General features: G+C 38.4%; 1 pseudogene; it reads right to left on the reverse strand.

The window, feature by feature from the left end:
- Positions 1-641: 641 nt before the first annotated feature.
- LOC102908354 (heterogeneous nuclear ribonucleoprotein M-like) overlaps positions 642-21,625 on the reverse strand; it is a 32,040-nt pseudogene continuing 11,056 nt past the window's right edge.

Below are 21,625 nucleotides of genomic sequence, written 5' to 3' on the forward strand. Positions count from 1 at the left end.
AACTCCTACCTGAAGGCCAAAGAGTGAATACTTCAGTTTTCCCTTTTCTCTGTTCTGTGGCTACTCAGAAAAAAAATCTGGCATATCTTGATCACAAGACCTTATTGTAGGAAGGGTCCTGGAAGAAGGAGTGCTGTACATAGAGAAAAAGAAGAATCTGGAACGAGAAGTCATATACCTCACTCAACCTAGTAGCATTAGGTCATGACTCTGTAAGAAGTTTTCATAAAATTTTAAAATAACACAGTTGAGGGAGTTCTAGATAACTGAATACATGGAAGCTCCATAGGGTGTCATGCCTACAGGGGACAGTTATGCCCCCCACAGCTTCCCATGTTCCTGGCCCTCAAATATTTTTATTTTTTATTTATTTCATTTTTTAGTAACTGGTATTTATTATCAAAGTCATATTCAATGTCAACAAGATGCCACAACTACAAAAAAGTTGCATACATTGCAGTCTCAGTGCAAACAGTGAAATGGAACCACAATCATTAAGAAATTAATTCTAACTATCCCAAAAAAGCAACTGAATATTTTAAACATCTTTATACATCCAGCCAACAAGTTAACAAAGTGGTTAACAAGAAAAAAAATACAAATTCAGAGGACTGGTGTTGATGTTATAAAAAGGCAACTGCTTAAGTATTTCTATTGATTCGAACACCAATCTCTGTGCCACTCAGCTTCATGCCATTCATCATCTGGTAGGCTCTCTCAGCCACCTCAGGAGACTCAGACTTAACCACACTGCAACCTTTGGACTTTTTGTTCTCCATCTTGATATTGGAGTACAGCACTGCCCACATTCGTTTAATTGCCCTTTAGCAATTTTCATGTACAATCAAATGGGAGATTTCTCACAAGTATCTGGCAGGACTTCCTGGCCACTGTTGGTGCATGACCTCCATGCACCTAGAGTAGCCAGTAAGTTTACCCCGCAAAGGAACCTGCAAAGCTTCCTCCAAAGTTGCTCTGCTCCATCTCAATGGCTCGATCAAAGCTAGCACCTCCTGGCACCACGCATGGCCAGGCCCATTAGCTCAATGCCAACACCCAAAGCCAGGCCCACAGTAGGGCCCATATGCTTCAAACTATTGACACCCATTTGCTCCAGGCCCATGCGCTCCAGACTGTTGGCTCCCATGCTCTCAGGACCCATATGCTCCAGGTTGTTGGTGCCTATGTACTCCAGGCCAGGTGCCATAGGATCCATCACAGGGCCTATGTGCTCTAGGCCAACCCATACCTGTGGGCACCATGTGATCTATATTCAGGCCCATACACTTAATAGCAGGGCCCATACATTCAAAGGTTTGGCCTACATGGTCAGTGAGCTTGGCCATGAGGTCCAGGAAAGCCAATGCCAGCACCCATGGGTTCCACACCAGAGCCAATGTGCTCCATGGTCTGGCCCATGTGCTCAGGACTGGAGGACACGTGGTCAAGACTTAGTGGGTCCATGTGTTCAATGCCTGAGCCCATGCCCTCAACTGACCCCATGCAGTCCAAGACCAGGCTCATATGCTCAATATCACCTGATCCATGCCATGGCCTAGGCCTGTGCCCAATCATTCCATGAGAGTACTGCCAATGCAAACAATGCCCAAGGTCCATCCTCTTGATCCCAGGGACACTTCCTCTCAGCTCCATGTCCTCCCTGCTTTGCAGTGAATGATCTCTTCTCTGTTTGGTGCATTACTTAGGATTTCATTTGTTCTTGGGTGTATTCATCCCAGATCCAAATTGCCCCATGTTTTCAATGCCACCACCAAAAAGTCCTTCCATGCCTCCAATTTTATTTATTCCAAATCCTATGCCTTCCATTCCCATTCCTGCAGGCCCTAGGTTTCACATTCCAATGCCTTTGTTCAAGTGATTGGCATCAATATGCTTCCCTCCAGGCCCTAGCATCATTCCAGTAGTACCAAGTCCATAGGGAAGCTACTATGGGCATTCAGGAGGTAAAACTTCTCCCTTTGTTAAGGCATTCTCATTCGTTTTGACATGCCTTAGTCTATCAAACAGCAGTTGACTGTTAAATATTGATGTAGTTTACCCAGCTTCAGTGGATTATTCAAAAAGTCATAGTTCCTATTCCACAACTTTGTCCATCTTTATATTCCAGAATGTCTGTTTGGACCACCCCACCAACCATACCAATGCTTCCTTCAGTTTCTTCAAGCCAGTTTTATAATCCAGATTTGCTACAAATGTTCTGCTTCTAAGTCTTCCAGCCTCAAATGCATGGATAATCTCATTTAGGATGTTAGGATTATTAGGATATTAGTGGGATATTAGTCATTCCTGGGCCACCTGGGCCCATATCCACCCCACCAGTTGTAGCTATTACCTTTTGCATTGCTCTGCTTGTGTGTTCACCAACAGGATCATCTTTGATTTTCAGTGGTCATCCACTCAGACTATGCTTGTTTAGAATTTCAGCAGCTCTTTTCATATTCTCTTCCATTTTGAATTCAACAACGCACATCCCCTTGACTTTCCTTCAGTGTCCATTAAGAGCTCCATGTATGTTATCTCACCAAGTTTTCCTTTAACCAGGTCTTTAAGGGACTGCCACTTCACACCAAAAGGTATGTTGGTAATGGAGGCTCTGTATCTTTTAGTTGGATTGGCATATGACTCAAAGCGATTACCTCCTCTTTTTGTTTTTGTCCTTCCTAGTCTCATTCTGAGTACGTCTTGGAGCAGGAGCCTTTGGACCTGGTGCTCCGCTGCTACTCAGCAAGCAGAGCACGTTGCTCTCTTCCTCTATTTTGGGCTCTGTTGCTGCCACTTTGGCCTCTGCTTTGACCCCTGCCAAATTTGCTCTGGGATTTCTGTGAGAGAGCAGGTTGTGTGGAGATGCACCTGTGTGCTCATGTGACCCCCACACCTCATTTCTTTATTTTCTTGTAATATCCTTTATAATAAGATAATAACAACCCCAAAGAAGATTATGAGACTCTGATCTGTACCTTACTAGAATCACAGGTGAAGTAATCTAGAGCTTATGACAGGAGTCTGAAGTGCGTGTAGCTCATGTCCCAAACAGAACAGCTGACTGTGAGGCCTCATGTTGCAAAGAGATGGTTTCAGAACTGAACTATATTAGAGGACAGTGAATACCCCTAAAGAACTCATTACCTACTTTACAGTGGCAGGAAAGCTCCAGACTTTATAGGTTCGCAAAAGTAATCTGTCCTGTGAATGTACAATAGTATAAACTGAGTTTGAGTTTGTATTTTCTATTCGTGATCTATGCTCAGATTGCAAACTCTCAGCCTATAGGATGAAATGTGACCTAAAAATGAAACTTCACGAGGACAATATTTAGGGACACTAACTAATAATTGATTCATAACATGGATCTCTAAATAAGGCAATATGCAAAGTACAGATATGCAAGAGTAAAATAGCCCTAGATTTGTATGCTTATAATTACAAAGGAAAAGAACATGATGCAACAGAGAGCAAATAAAGTAATTTGTATAATTATATCAATTATTCAAATAAACATCAATTATTCAGATAAATATCAATCATCTAAATTCTGTCAGAATAGAAATATTATAGATTCCCGTAACATTACATAACTGTGAAAATCAAAAAATAAATTTTCTCATGCATTGCCATACATAAAATACAATAAAGATAAAACAGAGATAATCAAAACTATAATTAAAATGTACCAAGAAATCAAGTTAAAATGAAATTAAGGTGAAAATATCCAGGTCAAATAAATGAATGAGACATAGGAACAAAACCTTAAACAGGGAAAAGGAAAATAGATGATGGTCAAGGGTTTCTTCAATAGGGGGAACACAGCAGTTGTGTAAATTTATGCATTAAAAACCTCATCTGTGAAACACAAGCCAAACTAAGCAAACAGACTATAAATACAAGGAGGCTGATAAAGCTCAATGGTAATTAGCTGGTGATAAACAGCTGTATGAATTCCAAATGTCAAATAAGTCAGAAATTGGGAGCAGTCTGCAGTAATGGAGAGCATAATCAAGAAAGCCGATTTAGTTCAAGATGGTAAGATGAAGCTCCTGGAGTGAATGTATTTCTTTTACTTTGCAAACTGTTGAGAGGGAATGCATGCTCTCCCTATTTTGCTGGAATATCTACGAATATTGATTACATATTTAGCCACAGAAGAAATCTTAATAATTATATCCCAAATAGAGATCTTACCTGCTATATGCTCTGATTATGTATAATTAAAAAAGAAATGAGGAATACAAGGGCCAGAAGGCACATTTCACGGAATTGAACTTTCTCCTCTAACCCTGGAGCAATAGAGTAATTAAGTTTAAGCTACACAGTATATTAAGTATTTCAAAAACAATGAAGAAATGAACATTTGGTATACCGGCCTTTGAATTGGTTAAAGCTATATTATACAAAAATGTCATTATTTCTCTTATTATTTTTTTAAAAAAACTATGAGGACTGGGAAGCAGCTCAGTGATAGAATGCTTTCCTGGAATACATGAGGCCCTAGCACTGCAATCAGCAAATAAGTAAATATAAATAAATAAGTAAACAAAAAGTGAATGAACTCCATTTTCAAACTGAGAAATTTGGAGAAAAATGATGTGAACAAAAAGAAAAATAAAAACTGGAAGAAATATAATTATAACTTTATTTTTAATGATTTATTTTATTGTTTTTTAAATTATGTGCATTAATGTGTATCTGTGTGTGAGTATGTGCAGGTGTTCTATGCATGGGGCCCATGAGGCATCCTCACACTCTGGTTCTTATAATCTTTCTACACCTTCTTCTTCAATGATAATGAGACTTGGGCCATTTGGGTTGAGCATTCTGCAGTCTCATATTCTCTGTACCTTGACTAATTGTGGGTATCTGTGTTAATTACCATCTACTCCAAAAAGAAACTTCTTTAATGAGAGTTGAGAGATACAGTAATCTGAGTATAGCAATAGGTCATTAGGAACAGGTTTAATACTATAACCATCTAGCAGAATAATATCAATAGGTTTTCTCCTATGATCTATGGCTTATTTAGATAGGTATGTTTTTAACATATGGAGAAGATCCAATCCTTAAATCCAAGCAGAAAGTGATTGGTTACTCATATGACATTAGTGCCACCATTGCTCCAGTGGATTTGTCTTAATAGGCTGGTCATTATTGTAGCTCACAGGGTTCACAGGTAGATGAGATTGGTGATTCCATTTCTCCTCTGTTAGAGTGTAAAGGATTTTCCATCACTGAAAACTATCCATAGGGATGAAGCTGCCAAGTCAGTACCAGCTTCATTTCTTCATGTTCTATGACTAAAGTTTGTGGTGTAGTCATCAATAGGGTCATACTGTCAGTTTTCAGAGGATGACCAAAAGCATTGACACTAGTCTGTTCTTTGGAGTAGAGGTATATGGGATTTCACTGGCCAACAAACCCTAAAGAGGTAACCTATTCTTGGCACTGGGCTTTCTATTTGGTAGCCTGTGCTGTCTAGTATGCACATTGTTGTCCAATAATAGGACAACTCAATTTAAATTCTTTTTATACATGTGTAAGCACATATTTTAGGAAGCTTCTACAGTAGAAAGTTTCCATATAACTTTTGTGAAATGTCTTTAGTGTTAGCTATCCCTCCCCGTATTTCTTCTACTCTGTCTTCCCATTCTCCACCCCATTAACTCTCCTGTTCACTATTCCTCTTCAACCCTGTAGATGTAACCAACCATCTTATTAAATAAGAAACACAGAACCAATGTAAAAGAGAACGCTAAGAGGTCAGAGCTCAGAGCTAAAACCTTACCCTTCCTCCTGCAGTGGTCCTACCTCTCCAAAAGAGAGCTACTTCCTGTGTGTTTGTCTTGATAAAGTCTTTCTGTTCTGCCTCCTCATTGGTTGTAAACCCAAACACGTGACTGCCTCTGCCTCATCACTGCCTGTAAGTACAGCCCTCCAGGTCTTAAAGGCATGTGTCTCCAATGCTGGCTGTATCCCTGAACACACAGAGATCTACCTAGCTCTTCTACCAAGTGCTAGGCTTAAAGGCATGCGCCACCACCGCCACATTCTTGCTATGGCTCTAATAGCTCTGACCCCCAGGCAACTTTATTTATTAACATACAATTAAAATCACATTTCAGTACAAATAAAATACTACCATACAACCCTTTATATCACTATGTTCTATATTCTATCTCCCCACCCTTGAAAAAACCCTCCATGACCCCTAGTTAATTTCCTGAACTTTATGGGTATTCCAAATGGAACACACATACCTGAAGATTTTAAGCCAATATCCACAAATGAGAAAAAAAAAAAACCACACTCAGTGTTTGTCTTTCTGGATCTGACTTTCTCACTCAGATGAATTGTTGCCAGTTTTACCCATTTAGCTGAGGATTTCATAATTTTGTTACTATTTTATTGTATAAATGTACCACATTTTTATTATCCATTCATCAGTTGATAGACATCAAGGCTGTTTGCATTTCCTGATTATTGTGACCAGAGCAGCAATGAACACGGGTGATTAGGTTAGATCATGGAAACTGGGGATGCATGGGATTACATAAATATGTAAAACCAATAATCTTTATTTATAAGAGAAATAGCAAGTTAGAAATAGGAATAAATTATTATTAGTAACAAAAACAAGAGAATGAGTTAAAAAAAAAGTGGAATAGTTCAGAAAAGACAAAAAAAATCCCTCAAATATTATTCAAGGGTATAACATAAGATTTAAGTTAGTTAAAAGAAAAACATCATATTCCTGGAAGGGAGACTAATATTTTAAAAGTACCAATTTACCCCAATATAATATATAGATGTACTACAATTTTAATATGAATTAGCCCTGGCCGAAATTCCAAGTATATTGGAGTACTAAGTGATTTTAAAAGCCAAGAAAGTTTTGAAAAAGAATAATGACTAGGAATAGGATATAAAACTTTCTTTCCTATCACTTTCTGCCTATTCCTTTAAGGGAAGGTCTCTTCATGAATCTAGTTATCCCTGGCTAGGCTGGAAGTCAAGAAGCCTCAGTGATCCTCTTGTATCCAACCTCTGCACAACTTGGATTACATGTATGCATAGAATGCTTGGCTTGTTACATGGGTGCTGGCATCTGAACTTTGGTCCTCATGTTGTATAGCATGTGTTCTTAACTACTGAGCTATTTCTTCAGCACATAACAGCGTTTATTAAAATTTTGTTTTTGTTTTTGTTTTTTGTTTTTTTTGAAAGACCTACAGCATTGGTTTCCTATTACTGTTGCAAGAAATTCCTGCCTGATCTGGTGGCTAGAGATAATAGCAATGCATTTCCTCAGGCTCTGGAAGCCAGCAGTCAAAAGTTCAGGTGTACCTAGGGGAATCTGGGGTCTCTCTCTCTCTCCTTGTCTCTTTTAGCCTCTGGCACCAGTCTTCAGGGCTGGAAGCTGCATCCCTGCAGTTTCTGCCTACAGAGTCATGCTGGCTATCCCCGTCCGTGGCTTCATTGAACTCTATCTACTCTCATAAGGACACAGGTGGTGGTACAGATACCACACCAGTAATCCTGGGTCATTTCCTCCTGTCCACTCCCTTAACTGAATCACATTTGCAAAGGCTCTTTGACCAATTGAGATCAATTATGTAGGGCCCAACATTAATGCTCATGTATCTCTAGTGAGGAGGCCCTCTTCAGCCTACTATAATCATTATGATCAGAATATTTTGCTTGGATGACAGACAAATAGATCAGTGGAGTAAAGAGCCCTGAAACAGACACAAACACAAATGGGAACTACAATTTAAGGAATGTTTGGAATTCAATTCATTACCAAAAGATGCTTTATTTGATCATTATTTGTAGAAGAAAACAGAGATTCATTAGCTTTATCAAAGGAAAGTAAGTCCAAGGTGTATCAGCTTGCAAATGTAGAAGAAAAATGAACATACATTCTGAGACAATAGTAATAGCCAGTAGAAGAAAACAAATGTGTTTATATTAACATATAAATACAGGAGACTAACATTCCACAAATACCTCTTAAAACCTCAAGAGTCTAATGTTCAGTAGCAATTATTATCTTTTCTTTTCTGAATTTAATATAATACTTTTATTAATTTATTGAAAATTTCATACAATGTGTTTTGATAATATTCCTTCCATTTCCCCCAACTCTTTCTGGATCCACCCACAACCTTTTCCAATTTCATGTCCTCTTTTTCTTTTTAAATAATGCACAGAGTTCAATTTGTGCTGTTCATTTACTCCTGGGTGGGTTCTGTCCAAGGGAGTGTGGTTGACTTACAAGGGCTACATTCTTACAGAAAATTGACTCTCCTTTTTCCCCCCGAAACCCTCATCATTACCTGTCGATAGCGCCTCAGCTAGGGTTGGGGCTTGTAAGCCTCTCCAGGAACTTTACCTTTCTCTTTACAGATCTTTCTGCTTTGTGTTACAGTGAACATTATTGTACAATAAAAAGTAAAGTGAGTAATTTTGAAGGGGGGAATTTTACTTGTATTTTAGAGTTCCATAAATATAGGTTGGAGTCCTGGCTATCACATTATTGAATATTTATGAAGCTTTATTTGATCATTATTTGTAGAAGAAAACAGAGATTCATTAGCTTTATCAAAGGAAAGTAAGTCCAAGGTGTATCAGCTTGCAAATGTAGAAAAAAAAATGAACATACATTCTGAGACAATAGTAATAGCCAGTAGAAGAAAACAAATGTGTTTATATTAACATATAAATATAGGAGACTAACATCCCACAAATACCTCTTAAAACCTCAAGAGTCTAATGTTCAGTAGCAATTATTATCTTTTCTTTTCTGAATTTAATATAATACTTTTATTAATTTATTGAAAATTTCATACAATGTGTTTTGATAATATTCCCTCCATTTCCCCCATTTGCAATATTCAATATTCAATATTTATGAATAGGAAGCAACATTTTCTTCTGTAGGCTGAGGTATTATATGTCTTCAATTGTTTTATAGTGTAGAGTTCTAAGTACAGCACGCTGTGGAGGATGAGGGGGCATGAGTGAGGTCACAGGTCTTATGGTTGACCTGTGAAGGGAGAGTAATCCATCTCTATTGTTTGGATGTGGATTGTTCACCAAGGCTTTGTGTATTGGAATCTTGTTTCTCAGTATGGTGTATTAAATGGTGATTGCCTTTAACAGATGGGCCTTATTGAGAAGTCATTAGGTTATTAAGTCATTGGAGTTAATGTCTATGAAAGATTATTGTGATTCCTGTGAGACCCTTTTTAGTTCTTGAGAGGGAATAATTATATAAAGAGGAAGACTTTCTCTTCTCACTCCCTGTCCTGCTGTCTTGCTACATGGTCTCCTCCCTTTCATATACAGGCATCTCCCATTGTGATGCCATCTTCTCAGGAGTGCTCACTGGAGTCAGTGCTCACCCATATCCTTGAGGGAGATGAATGCAAAATACCAAATATGCAAAGTAAGCCAAATGCAGTTATTCTTGCACATTATCCAGCTTCATGTATTTGGTTATAGCAATGATAAATGGACCAAAATACACTTACAAATAAAAACCTGTGAATGTATGTATCCACCCACGTTGAAGAATAGAAACACAGAGTTAGGGATGGGCTTGAAGTCCCACTTCTACCCAATATACGGATTACTGAGATCACTTGTATCAGTTATACCTACTTCCAGTTGGCATGATGATAAGAGCACATAGCCTTTTAAAATGAATGCTTCTAAGTTTATTGTCCAGCCATCAATGCCTTGTGAGGTTTTATACATATCTTCTCTTTTCATTTTAAATTCCTAGGTTCTGAACTTATTTTGCTGAAAATAAGATATATTTTCTGAATTCTACTAGTAAGGGATTTTGGAAATTTCTTAAAGGGCTTAGGTTAAGAGGGCTTTGAATTACAGAAAGCATAATTTCTCAAACCAGTATCCATCATTTAGGACATATTCAAATCCCAGGAGATTGTCACAGCCCTACTTTGACAATTCCCATCTCTGACTTGAATAGTAAATTAGTTTTACTGTTAGAGGCCAGAATTAAAGAGGGAGGGATTTTCTAATTTCAGAAAGAAACCAAGGCCAAGAAAGAAGATTGCATTGTCCTTTTGGTGTCACACAGCTCACCAATGCCGACTGGTGACAGCACTTACACTTCTAACTCCTGATTCAAGTTTGTTCCCATGTTCATGCTCCCACTGCTTGGTAGAAAGACTTTGAGAAGAGAGACTACTCTTGGCTGTCTCACGTGGTCTTTTGTCCCAGTCACACACCAACTTGAATGGCTATTTTTCGTCTTTGAAGGTGAATCAAAAACACTGAACGTGCATTATCTACCTCAACACATAACTTTAGTTTGTCCAGATAGGTATAATGAAGCCAAGAGTCACTAAAGAATTTTTAGAGAACCTACTGAAGACACTGCTAGATTAAATGGCCAATTCGACCTAATATGCTGGCTTGAAGGGTCTGGGGGTAGGAAAAGAATGCCCTCAAAAAGGTTTTCTATTTAAAATTTACTCTAAGTCTGCTGGGGAACAACCAATTTGTTGTTGGACACATCATACACCTACCTGTCCTAAAGGAAGGCTAACACTGTAAGGATTTATTTTTCACATATTGTGGTAGTTTGAAAGAAATTGACCCCCAAAGGGAGTGGCACTATTGGGAGGTGTGGCTTTATTGGAGTAGGTATGGCCTTGTTGGAGGAAGTGTATCACTGTGGAGGTTGGCTTTGAGGTCTCATATATGCTCAAGCTTCACTCAGTGCAACATGGAGACAACTTCCTGTTGCCTGGAAGATGTAGGACTCTAAGCTACTTCTCCAGCACCAAGTCTGCCTGCATGCTACTATGTCCCACCATGATGATAATAGACTGAACCTCTGAATTGTAAAGGAACCACCCCAACTAAATGTTTTCCTTTATAAGTCTTGCTGTGGTCATGTTGTCTCTTCACAGCACTAGAAACTCTAACTGAGACAGATATAATTGTTAAAAAAATATGAACTTTATAGGCATACTGTCAAACAACTAGGCAATTTCTATCAACAAAACCTCTCTATTAAAACGTCAGTCTTGTCTGGTGGTTCTTAACCTATGAATTGCAACTCCTTTGGAGGTCACATATCAGATATCCTAAATATAAGATATTTTCATTATGATTTATAACAGTAGCAAAATTACAGTTATGATGTAGCAACAGAAATAATTTTATGGTTGGGGGTCACCATAACATGAGGAACTGTATTAGAGGGTTGCCGCCTTAGAAGGTTGACAATCACTTATCTAGACTCTTCCATTTTATAACAGTTTTTACTTCCCACAGTTCAGCAGGCAAGCCCTCATCTCCAGTATTTATGTATTTAGAGATAGATTCTCAGTACATTATTTTTCCTCAAACACAGAATTTTCAATCAAGATCAGGGCTTGGATCTGAGCAAACTTACGTTATGGGAACCTAAGCTTGAGTCTAGGTTTGAGGTGCAGATAAATTACATGTGTTCAGATTGCAGAAGCATCAAGCAGAGAGTGAAGTGTTGACAGGGAAGGCAGAGAAGCTAACTTCAGTGTGTGCTGGTAGTAAGGTACACTGTAGACCTCCAGGGCTTGCTACCACTGGAAAGCACTAGGAGGCGGAGGAGAACATGCCTCCTAAGAGAGGACAGTCTGGGTAACCATCCACCAATTCTTTCTCCTCATTGGCTGGAATATGCTTCCGAAGGTATGAACTTCAACTGCTTCAGGCCTGCTTGTCAAGAGCAGAGAGAAAGCCCCAAGGGAACAAGTTGGCTGCTGCTTGCAGAAGGTCACCATTACTGGGGCACCAACACCATCTGCCGAATCAACCTTGTGGGAAATGAGCTCACATCTTAATTTCAACAACTTTATTTCATAAATATTTTAGGCCTTCTACTGTGACCTCACAAAAATAATTTAGGCATACGTTCTTAAGCAGAGTGAAAAGCTAAATTTCTTTATTGATTGGATTTTAATTCTGAGGAGAAATACTACTTTTCATTGTGGTTCTAATTTTTATTTTATTCTTTTTTTAAAAAATATTTAATACATTTATTAGTCTTTGAGAAAAAGTAGGGAACAATACGAGATTAAAAACAATCTTTAATATACCGCCTTCAAAAAATTAAAATACTGGCAATATAATGGCTATATATATATATATATATATATATATATATATATATATATATTATAATCATATAACACAAGAACCAAAATCCTGTTCTACCAAATTTCACACAATAATTATTCAGTTGTTTAAATTTTTGTATGCTGGTAAATATTCATCTCCTGGCATGAATCCTTATGTCTCAAATTGATGTTGTTTTAGAGATTTCTAAAATGAATTCTATACCATTAATGAGCATAGACATATTAATAATCCTATCTGAAACATTGCTGCATGTATAGATTGTTTTTTACATACCATTTAGTGAGCACAATGTTTAATCTGGATAAAATATTTCCAAACTCATATCAATTGTAGAACTTCCTAAAGTGATATTTGTGATTGATATTGATTAAAATTTTGTATATTCCTCACATTTTGAAAGACATTATTATATTTGCATAATCATTACAGAATCCATACCTGAGACAAATCTTATAAATGTGAAAAATATAAAAAGTTCTGAGCCAGGCGGTGGTGGCACACGCCTTTAGTCCCAGCACTCAGGAGGCAGAGGCAGACGGATCTCTGTGAGTTCGAGGCCAGCCTGGGCTACAGAGTGAGTTCCAGGAAAGTCACAAAGTTATACAGAGAAACCCTGTCTTGAAAAAAAAAAAGTTCTTTGTCCAGTCTTTCCATTTTCATGATCATCACAGAATCCATAGTAGAAAGAAGCATTAAAAATGTCAAGAATGTGGAAAACCCTTTACAAAAATCCTCAACACTTCAAGTTCATTAATAAACACACACTAGAAAAAACTTTGTAAGTGTAAAGAATGTGGAAAACACTTCTTGTAAGCTGTCATACTAGAAGACATCAGAAAATTGGTGCAAGAAAGAAACTTTAAGAAATCCTCTGATAATAATAATTTTAATTTTTGTTATTACTTGAAAATATCGAGATTGGTTGGATCCTGAATCCGAAATTAAAGAAAGACCCATGAAGTTCCCTCCGATTCTGACACTTCAGCCTTCATTATCTTGTTGGTAGGAAATGAGACTCTTACCCACATTTGCTTCTCAAACAGACAAGTAATTAGAGCTGGCAAAGAAATAAAAGTGAAAATATTCAGTAAGTTTTCATTGAGAGTAAAAAAGAAAACACCATAGTTATACAGACCTTAAGAATCTATGCCATGGAACAGACATGGGCCTTTCTCCAGTGTTCCATGGGATGTCCACCATTCTTGTTCTTCTAATTATGCCTTGAGTGAGAACTTTTGCTGTCACTGTTTTTTTAAGATAGTCCCATTTTATTTCTTTTTTAAAGTTAACTTTTTTTGAGAGTTTCATTGTTTATTTGCCCTTCCCCAACTCCTCCCATATCCCTCTATTTCCTCTAAAATTACTGACCTGTTATTTCTCTCTCTTTCTCTCTCTCTCTCTCTCTCTTTCTCTCTCTCTCTCTCTCTCTCTCTCTCTCTCTCTCTCTCTCTCTCTCTCTCTCTCTCTGTGTGTAGCCTTATGAGATTTCCTCCATCTCCATCTGCACTGGCTAGTGCAGTTCTTACTTAGGCAGCCATATTCTCAATATTTCTTAGGTTCAGCTTCCATGTCATAAATAGAAGATACTGTCTTGCAGCAGGTGTCCATGTTCACTGGCTCTTATACTCTCCCCTCCACATAATGTTCCATGAGCCATAGGTTTATGGTGGTATTTTAGGTGTATCAATTGGGTCTGGGAATCATATGGTCAGTAGTTCTCTACATTTTGACAGGTGTCTTTTTGTAATTGTTTCCATATGCTACAAAGGAAGCGTCTTAGCTGAAGGGAGAGCTTATTTATCTGTGGATATAAAGATACATATTTAGAATTAAGTCAGAAGTTATACAGGTTTAGAAAAGTGGCTTAGTAGTAGGCTCTCTTCTAGGGTCTATGACCTTACTAGCCATGGGTGGTTGACTAGGTTTGTAGGAATAAACATGAATTCCTTCCTCTTGAGCAGACCTTAAGTCTAATTAAACAGCTTCTGTTTACCTCATGATATAAGTGCTACTACTGTACCCTGCATCTTGCCAAGCTGGTATTATTGTGGATAGTCTACAGTTGGGTATGATTGTGGGTTGCCTTTCTCCTTTGTCAGCTTAATAGCATCTGCAGATACTATGAGGGCTAGTCCTCAGGGAAGGAGGCTTCCAGAACATGCCTGCATGTGCTCAACAAGAGGAAAATCATGCCTAACACTGAAAACCTAACCAACTAACCAGAGCTAGTAAAGTCATGGATCTTGGAGGAGAACCTATAACTGTCACTTTTACTAAACAAGCATAATCCCTGACTCCATTCTAAACATTTGTCCTTGTGCCCACAGATAAGTATAATTCTTACACCTCATCAAGAAATGTTCTGTTTGCAACAAATGGAAACCATTACATGCAGAGTAGTAGACAGTCCCAGTGAACATCTACAATACAACTCCCATATCCAAGTCTCAGGGATCATTGTGGAAGAGGAGGCAGGAAGATTGTAAGAGACAGAGGAGAAAGGACTTTGCTACGAGATTGTGTCTCTTTGTAACATCAAAAGGTACATCCATAAAGTCTCACCAATATTACTGACTAAACATGAGCTGAACAAGGAAAACAGTAACAGACATGTTAGCCTGAATGGCATAAAGCTCAGGAGGTCTCAAGCATACACAAAGAACTACAGGCAACTAAGGAATGGTGAGAATGGAAGAATCAGTCTTCCTCAGGGGAGAACACTCCAATTGGCTATGCACTTCCAAATGCTCAGCTCTGAAAACATACATAAATGAACATTAGATAGACTGAGTAAGTTGTACTTAATGTATTTAGGAATATACACAGACACATAATAACATTAACATAAAAAGACATGGATTGGAAAGAGAGCAAGGAGGAATATGTGGGAGGGTTTGGAGGGAGAACTGGAGAAGGTTGGGATGATATAACTATACTATAATCTCAAAAACTAAAATAAATAATTTAAAAAATCACAATGACTTTAAGTCTGGACTTGCTCTTACATTATTAAAGCTGTTACTATGTGTGTATTGTGGCTATCTGAGGCCTATCTCTTTGCCAAAAGGTTTCATATCCTAGTTTCTGTTGAAGGTATGGAAGCAGCAACATTATTTATGGGTAATTACAAATCACCTTGCTACATTTGATTTAATGGAGAAATTTCAATCAAGGTTTAGAACTCATCCCAGGAAGCCAGTTATGCTGATAATATTTAATGATTTATTGACTCAGTTCTTCCTGCTTTTTGAGTTGAAGTTGGTGGATGTGAGAATGTTTTCATATTTCAAATGGACTGAAGGCAATGGTGATGTGTGGTAGATGCTCTGACTTCACCATGAAACCCTATCCTTGTATTTTCCACTAGTATGTGTGGATCAGAAGGGATTCTGGATTCTCTAGTGGGTCTTTAGTGGAGAATCTACAGGATACAGTGGTGATGTAACTGAAAGTGACAGGGACCCTTGGAATGACTGAGTGATTGACTTATTATATAACTTCACAAAGTGAACTTTTCAATTGCCTGAGTATAGAGTCAGTTAAATGTGAATTTTATTCTTCAGATAAGCCAATAGTACACTGTTTTTTTAAGTTCTTCCTATTGTTGAGATATACTTTCCTAGAGTCAAATTTATCAGAATTACATTCATTGATGTGTAAGTATATATATTTACACAACAGACACCCTTCCCAAGACAAAGAACACTTTCTTCACCCTAGAAACTCCCTTCTCAGGATTTCTAGCCAGCTCCTCCCACATTCAGCCAGTTATTTTATGTGTTTTGTTACCGTCAAACTATTTTCCTTATTCTTGCATGTCATATAAGTAGAATTATGTAATATACACTTTTTTTGCTGAACTTTTCCCACCAATATTATGTTTCATTCTTTGAAACTCAACTGTGTGTAGTTGTGCACATCAAGTTTATTTCTTCATATGCGGAATAGTATTCTGTTATGTAAATATAGAACACTGTATTTCTCAACCTCCTGTTGATGGATATTTGGTTTGTTTCCAATTCTTAGGCTATGTGAATAGAGTTGCTCTAAATATACTTCTATAGCTTTTTGTGGTCATATATTTTCATTTCTTTTGGATAAACCCTAGTGGTATGGAAAGTCTATGTGTAAATTTACATTATTTTTATGGCATGAGTGGCTTAGGGATAAATATTAAAAGATTAAATATAACAGCACTCATAGACTATTCTTAAAATTACGAATTTTTGCATATATATGTGTATGTACAGGGAGGGGGAAGATTTTGATTACATGCAACATTTTACTTAGTAATGAAAATGTACATTATTTGCTTTATTGGCATGTGGAGGTGTGTTAAAAATACCATTTCAAGTGTATATTCATCATCCTGAAATGTCATTCAAATTCATCTGTTCTCTTGAGCACAAGCCAATAACATCAATGAACACTTGCTGAGATATCTTGATTGCATGTGCTGTTTCTTATCTGGGAAGCATTCATTCTAGGACCAATGATGATGACTGTGGATGGCCACTCACAGATTATGTGTGTGAAAACAATTTAAAGACTCCTAAATAACTAAAGACAATACAAACAAGAAAACATTGGAGGAAGAACTAAGAAAAAAGTCAGAACTGCAGAATAGATAATGATGATAAGATTTGATGAACTATATTAATTAATTAGTCTATGTGAGTTACTTTTCCATCATTATAACAAGTGCCCGTGATACCCATGTTTTAAATAGAAAAGATATATTTTGGCTAACAGTTTTGGAGGTTTCACTGCATTAGCCCAACTGCTATGGGCCTATAATGAAGCACTGCATATCAGCGGGTAGACAGCAGAACACAAACATCACCTCATAGCCTGGAAGGAAGAAGGAGAGGAAGAGAGAGGGTCTAGGATCATACTATCTCCTTCAAGAGCATGCTACACATGACTCAAAACCTCCTAGTAGGCCCTACTTCTTAAAGGTTCTGCCACTTCCCAGTAATGCCACATTGGAACTAAGCCTTTAATATACAGGCTTTGGGTGTCATCTAAGATGCAGTCTATGGCAGGCTTCTCCCTTGTTTTCCTTACAGTGATTAGTAAAGTACTAAATAAGCAAGGGTCACAGTAGAACAAGGACAGGGATCTACTGAAAAACACATTTCATTCTGAGTTCTGCATAGAAGGGCACCAGACGGAAATTACTTCAAAAGACCTTAGGAATTCATGATTAATAGGCTTATGGTGATAGGTTCTTTTTAGCTTCCAGAGGTTCAGGTTGGGAGCTGTGGTGCACAACTTGTATTCATTACTAGGAATTGCCAACTTCTTCCAGGAATTGGTCCATTTAACTTTCTCCCTCTCTCTCTCTCCCTCCCTCCCCCCATCTCTGTGTGGTTTCTTTTCACTGTTGTATTATTGTGTGACCTCAGTAAGTTCATATTTTGGGAGTTTGGCAGTTCCCTTGAATTTGTTTTTTTATGAGTGCAATACTACAGATTTTTGCTGTAAACAAGCAAAGATATTAAAAAAAATTAAATTCTTAATTAAATGTTGGAATTTCAATGTAGGCTCTCTATCAGACTATGGATCTCCTACATGAAGAGAGCCTAATTTCATGATATGGGCATTTTGTTGTTGGGTCCTAGCTCCTGCTGACATTTCTGTGTGTTTAAAAGCCTAGAGTGATCTTTGTTGTCCCACTGATATCAAATGCTTGAATGGACATCTATTTCCTCCTCATCCTCTCTCTTGATTTGTATCAGGTATGAAACACCACCAGACTGACACCTCAGCCTCACCAGGAAGATTTGTTAAGATTAATTTATACCTTAAATTGTTTGGAAGACAGAGGGATGTCACTCTCCACTTGTGGGAATGCCAAATTTTGGACTTACTGAACATAGATTACTCAAGAACCAGGTCCCCATGTTCCAAGAAAGTATTAGTACCAAGACTTCTCTCTTCTTTTTGTGGGAACTATCATTTGTAAAATTCAATGTTGGATTCCAAGTTTTGGCAACACTGTTTTTTTTTTTAATGTTTGTTTGTTTTGTTTTGTTTTATTTATTAAGGCAGAAATCCAATTCAGTGTATTGGATTTTTTTTTTATCACTGTATGTCTCCCCTCACCTGTTGAGAATGGAAGCAGCAGGCAATTTCATTTACCCACAATATAATCTCAGGTCCCTTTGAGTAAGAGCTTTTAGCAGCTCTGTGCTCTAATTGTTGATTTACTACCTGCTTCTAGTTGGAGTGGCCTGCCTGCCTCTACTTAAACTCAAGCTTTCAGTGTTAGCTGAAGTATTCAAGACACTCATGGGAGTGCAAAGGGCCCAGGAAAGGTGGGGGGCAGTGCTTATTGATCAGGCTCCCACTTTTCCTGATACACGTTCTCCCTTGTGCTATTCATGTTGTTGTTTTCAGGAGTTCAAAAGAGTAAGGAAATAAAGGCAGTGATAATAAAATCAAGGAAAACCTTCAAGGAGAGGCAGAGAGGGGGAGAGGAAGGGAAGAAGGAAAGCATAGAGTTCAGAAGAGCCCGGGACAGAGTGAATCCCCCTGTTCTCCCAGGCCTTCCCTCCTACTTCTCTGTAACTACTATGAATTTAGTGCCTTTCTTAATTCGATGACGTTTCCATGTATCATTGAGAGTTCTTTCTGCTGAGATACTTATTTGTTTCAAGTTGAGCTAGATGAAACCTTAATCATAGCTTTAATAACCAGCATGCACTAAAACACCTTGATCTTGCTGGGAGTCTGCCCTGGGGAGGGACACAAACCCCTGACAACTCCCATCCCACCCTTGAGACTTAGCTCAAGTCTGGAAGTTGCAAGCACATGACATCTGTCTAGAGTAGTGTCACCCTTAAGTCTCTGGGACATGGATTGGGATGCAGCACTTTTCCTATGTCACTGACTCATTCAATGTATTGCCTGCACAACACAGAGAGATCACATTTACAAAAATTCTGGTAAAAACAAAGCGGCAGATTTACAAATGTGATTTCATTGTAAGTTTCCCAAGGGAGCTAGAAATCCATCCCCACTGCTATACAATGGGGTTCTCTAAAGACACACCAGTAATGGATGTCACAGTACTGGGTTGGAGACGTTTGTGAATATCAGAGCTCCTAGTGACCTGTTTTAAGGACATAAAATGTTATGATGAATAAAAACATCTTCCTAGGCAGTGGAAAGAAATGGCCAATGGCATTTACAAATATGCCCACTCACACCCACACACCCCTTGACATCAGTAAGTTAACAGCTGTATAATTTCACAGTGAGAAGATGCAGATGGCCAAGCAAGAACCTAGGGTTCCAAGAGACTCTACTCAGCTCCTTGTATAATCCACTTATTTATAAGACACTGGAAAATTTAAGGTCAGGAAAATAGCTACTCACAACCAAACATGAAGACCTCTTGTCCCTGGGATGATGTATGAAGAAGACATAATCTAGAGCTCACCAGTTTACACAGAGATGCTTCCTACATCTGTGGTGTAGTTTCCTCTTTTGCAATTATATTCAGGAGGTATGTAAATAGTGCATTCTCTGGCTGTAACTATTAAGTCTGGATAGTGAACTTGGGTTGTAGTTTTTATAACCAGAAATGCTACCATATCCTAAGTCTTATGTAGCTAGAGTTTTCCTGCCTTGCCCACAGTCAGGTCAAATCTTTGTCACCTGCCAGTCCCACAGCCGCTCAGACCCAACCAAGTTAACACAGAGACTTATATTGCTTACAAACTGTATGGCCGTGGCAGGCTTCTTGCTAACTGTTCTTATAACTTAAATTAATCCATTTCCACGAATCTATACCCTGCCACGTGGCTCGTGGCTTACCGGCATCTTTTCATGCTGCTTGTCAGGGTGGCAGCTGGCAGTGACTCCTTCTGCCTTCCTGGTCTTGCTTTTCTCCTCTCTGTTAGTCTGCCTATACTTCCTGCCTAGCCACGGACTAATCAGTGTTTTATTTATTGACCATTCAGAGCAACACATTTGCCATACAGACCATCCCACAGCACAGCCAAGTGCAGACCATCTCAGACACCTTTACTCAGGCCCGTGGTCCTAATCATCCTCTATGCGGACCTGCTGGGTAAAGCCACGAGGAACCCGAGAACGGGCTCCCACAGGACATACAGAACATCCCACAGCATTCTTACATACTATTCTCTGGGAATGAATATGAGTGGAACTCCTCAGAGATGTGGGGTGTCAGCAAGTGAGAGGTCTACCTTAAAATTGTTCTTAAAGTAAATTGTTTGAAGAAATTGCCAGAAATCTTCCAGTGGAGAACTTTGAAGTTGTGATGACTATGGTGGCTTTAATTCAGGGAGATATAAAAGAATAAAGGGCTGATAGCATAACTAGATTAAGTATCTTTCTTTGAGAAAGGGCTCTTTTCAGAAATTTTGAACCCAAGTGACCTGGATGGACAGCAAAGGAATTGAAATCCCTTAAATAAAATTTTAAGTCAATTTTGAGATAATAATATAACAACATTTCTCCTTTCCCATTCCTCCCTTCAAACACTACCATATAACCCTCCCCAATCTCCTCCAAGTTCATGGCCTCCTTTTTCACTAATTGTTATTACACACACACACACACACACACACACACACACACACACACACACACACACACGTATTCCTAAATTAAACCCATTCAGTCCAGATGATGTTACTTGTATGTGTGTTTTCAGAGATGACTGTTTTTTTCTAAGAAGGGAATGAATCCATTCTGGAAATTTCACCCATCCTTACAGTGTTTCACCTTACATGGCACCTTCTCTGAAGGTGAAAAAGGACAAATTAGGTGGAGAAGGCCTGAGAACTAGATAGCTTTGGAGGATCAGACTGTCATAGGAACATGAAGAAGTTGGAATATTCAGCATTGGAAGAATCACAGCGTTGAACTACTGTCAGGTAGACCAGAGATTCTGAGAGGAGCAGTCAAAGGTATGGGCTAGAGGAGTATTTCTCAGCTTTCCTAATACTGTGAACCTTTAATACACCTCATGCTATGGTGACCATCAACAACCATAAGATTATTTTCATTGCTACTTCATGACTATAATTTTGCTACTGCTATGAATAGTATGAATATGATATACAGGATATCTAATGATATATAACCCCTGTGAAAGGGCCACTGGACCCTGAAAGGGGTCATGCCCCACAGATTGAGAACCACTGGGCTAGAGGCAGATCCTGAATTCCTCAACTGGATGTCAATTCAGATAGCATGCTGGATAGTTTTATGCCAGTTCACACAAGCTAGAGTTATCTGAGAGGAGGGAACCTCAATTAAGAAAATGCCTCCATAAGAACAGGCTGTAGGCAAGCCTGTGTAGCATTTTCTTAATTAGTGATTAATGGGGGAGGGTCTAGCCCATTCTGGGTTGTGCTATCCCTGGTCCTGTGGTCCTGGGCTCTATAAAAAAGCAGGCTGAGCAAGTCATGAAGAC

The sequence above is a fragment of the Peromyscus maniculatus genome, chromosome 4 (genome assembly GCF_049852395.1).
Source record: "Peromyscus maniculatus bairdii isolate BWxNUB_F1_BW_parent chromosome 4, HU_Pman_BW_mat_3.1, whole genome shotgun sequence".
NCBI classification, from domain to species: domain Eukaryota; kingdom Metazoa; phylum Chordata; class Mammalia; order Rodentia; family Cricetidae; genus Peromyscus; species Peromyscus maniculatus.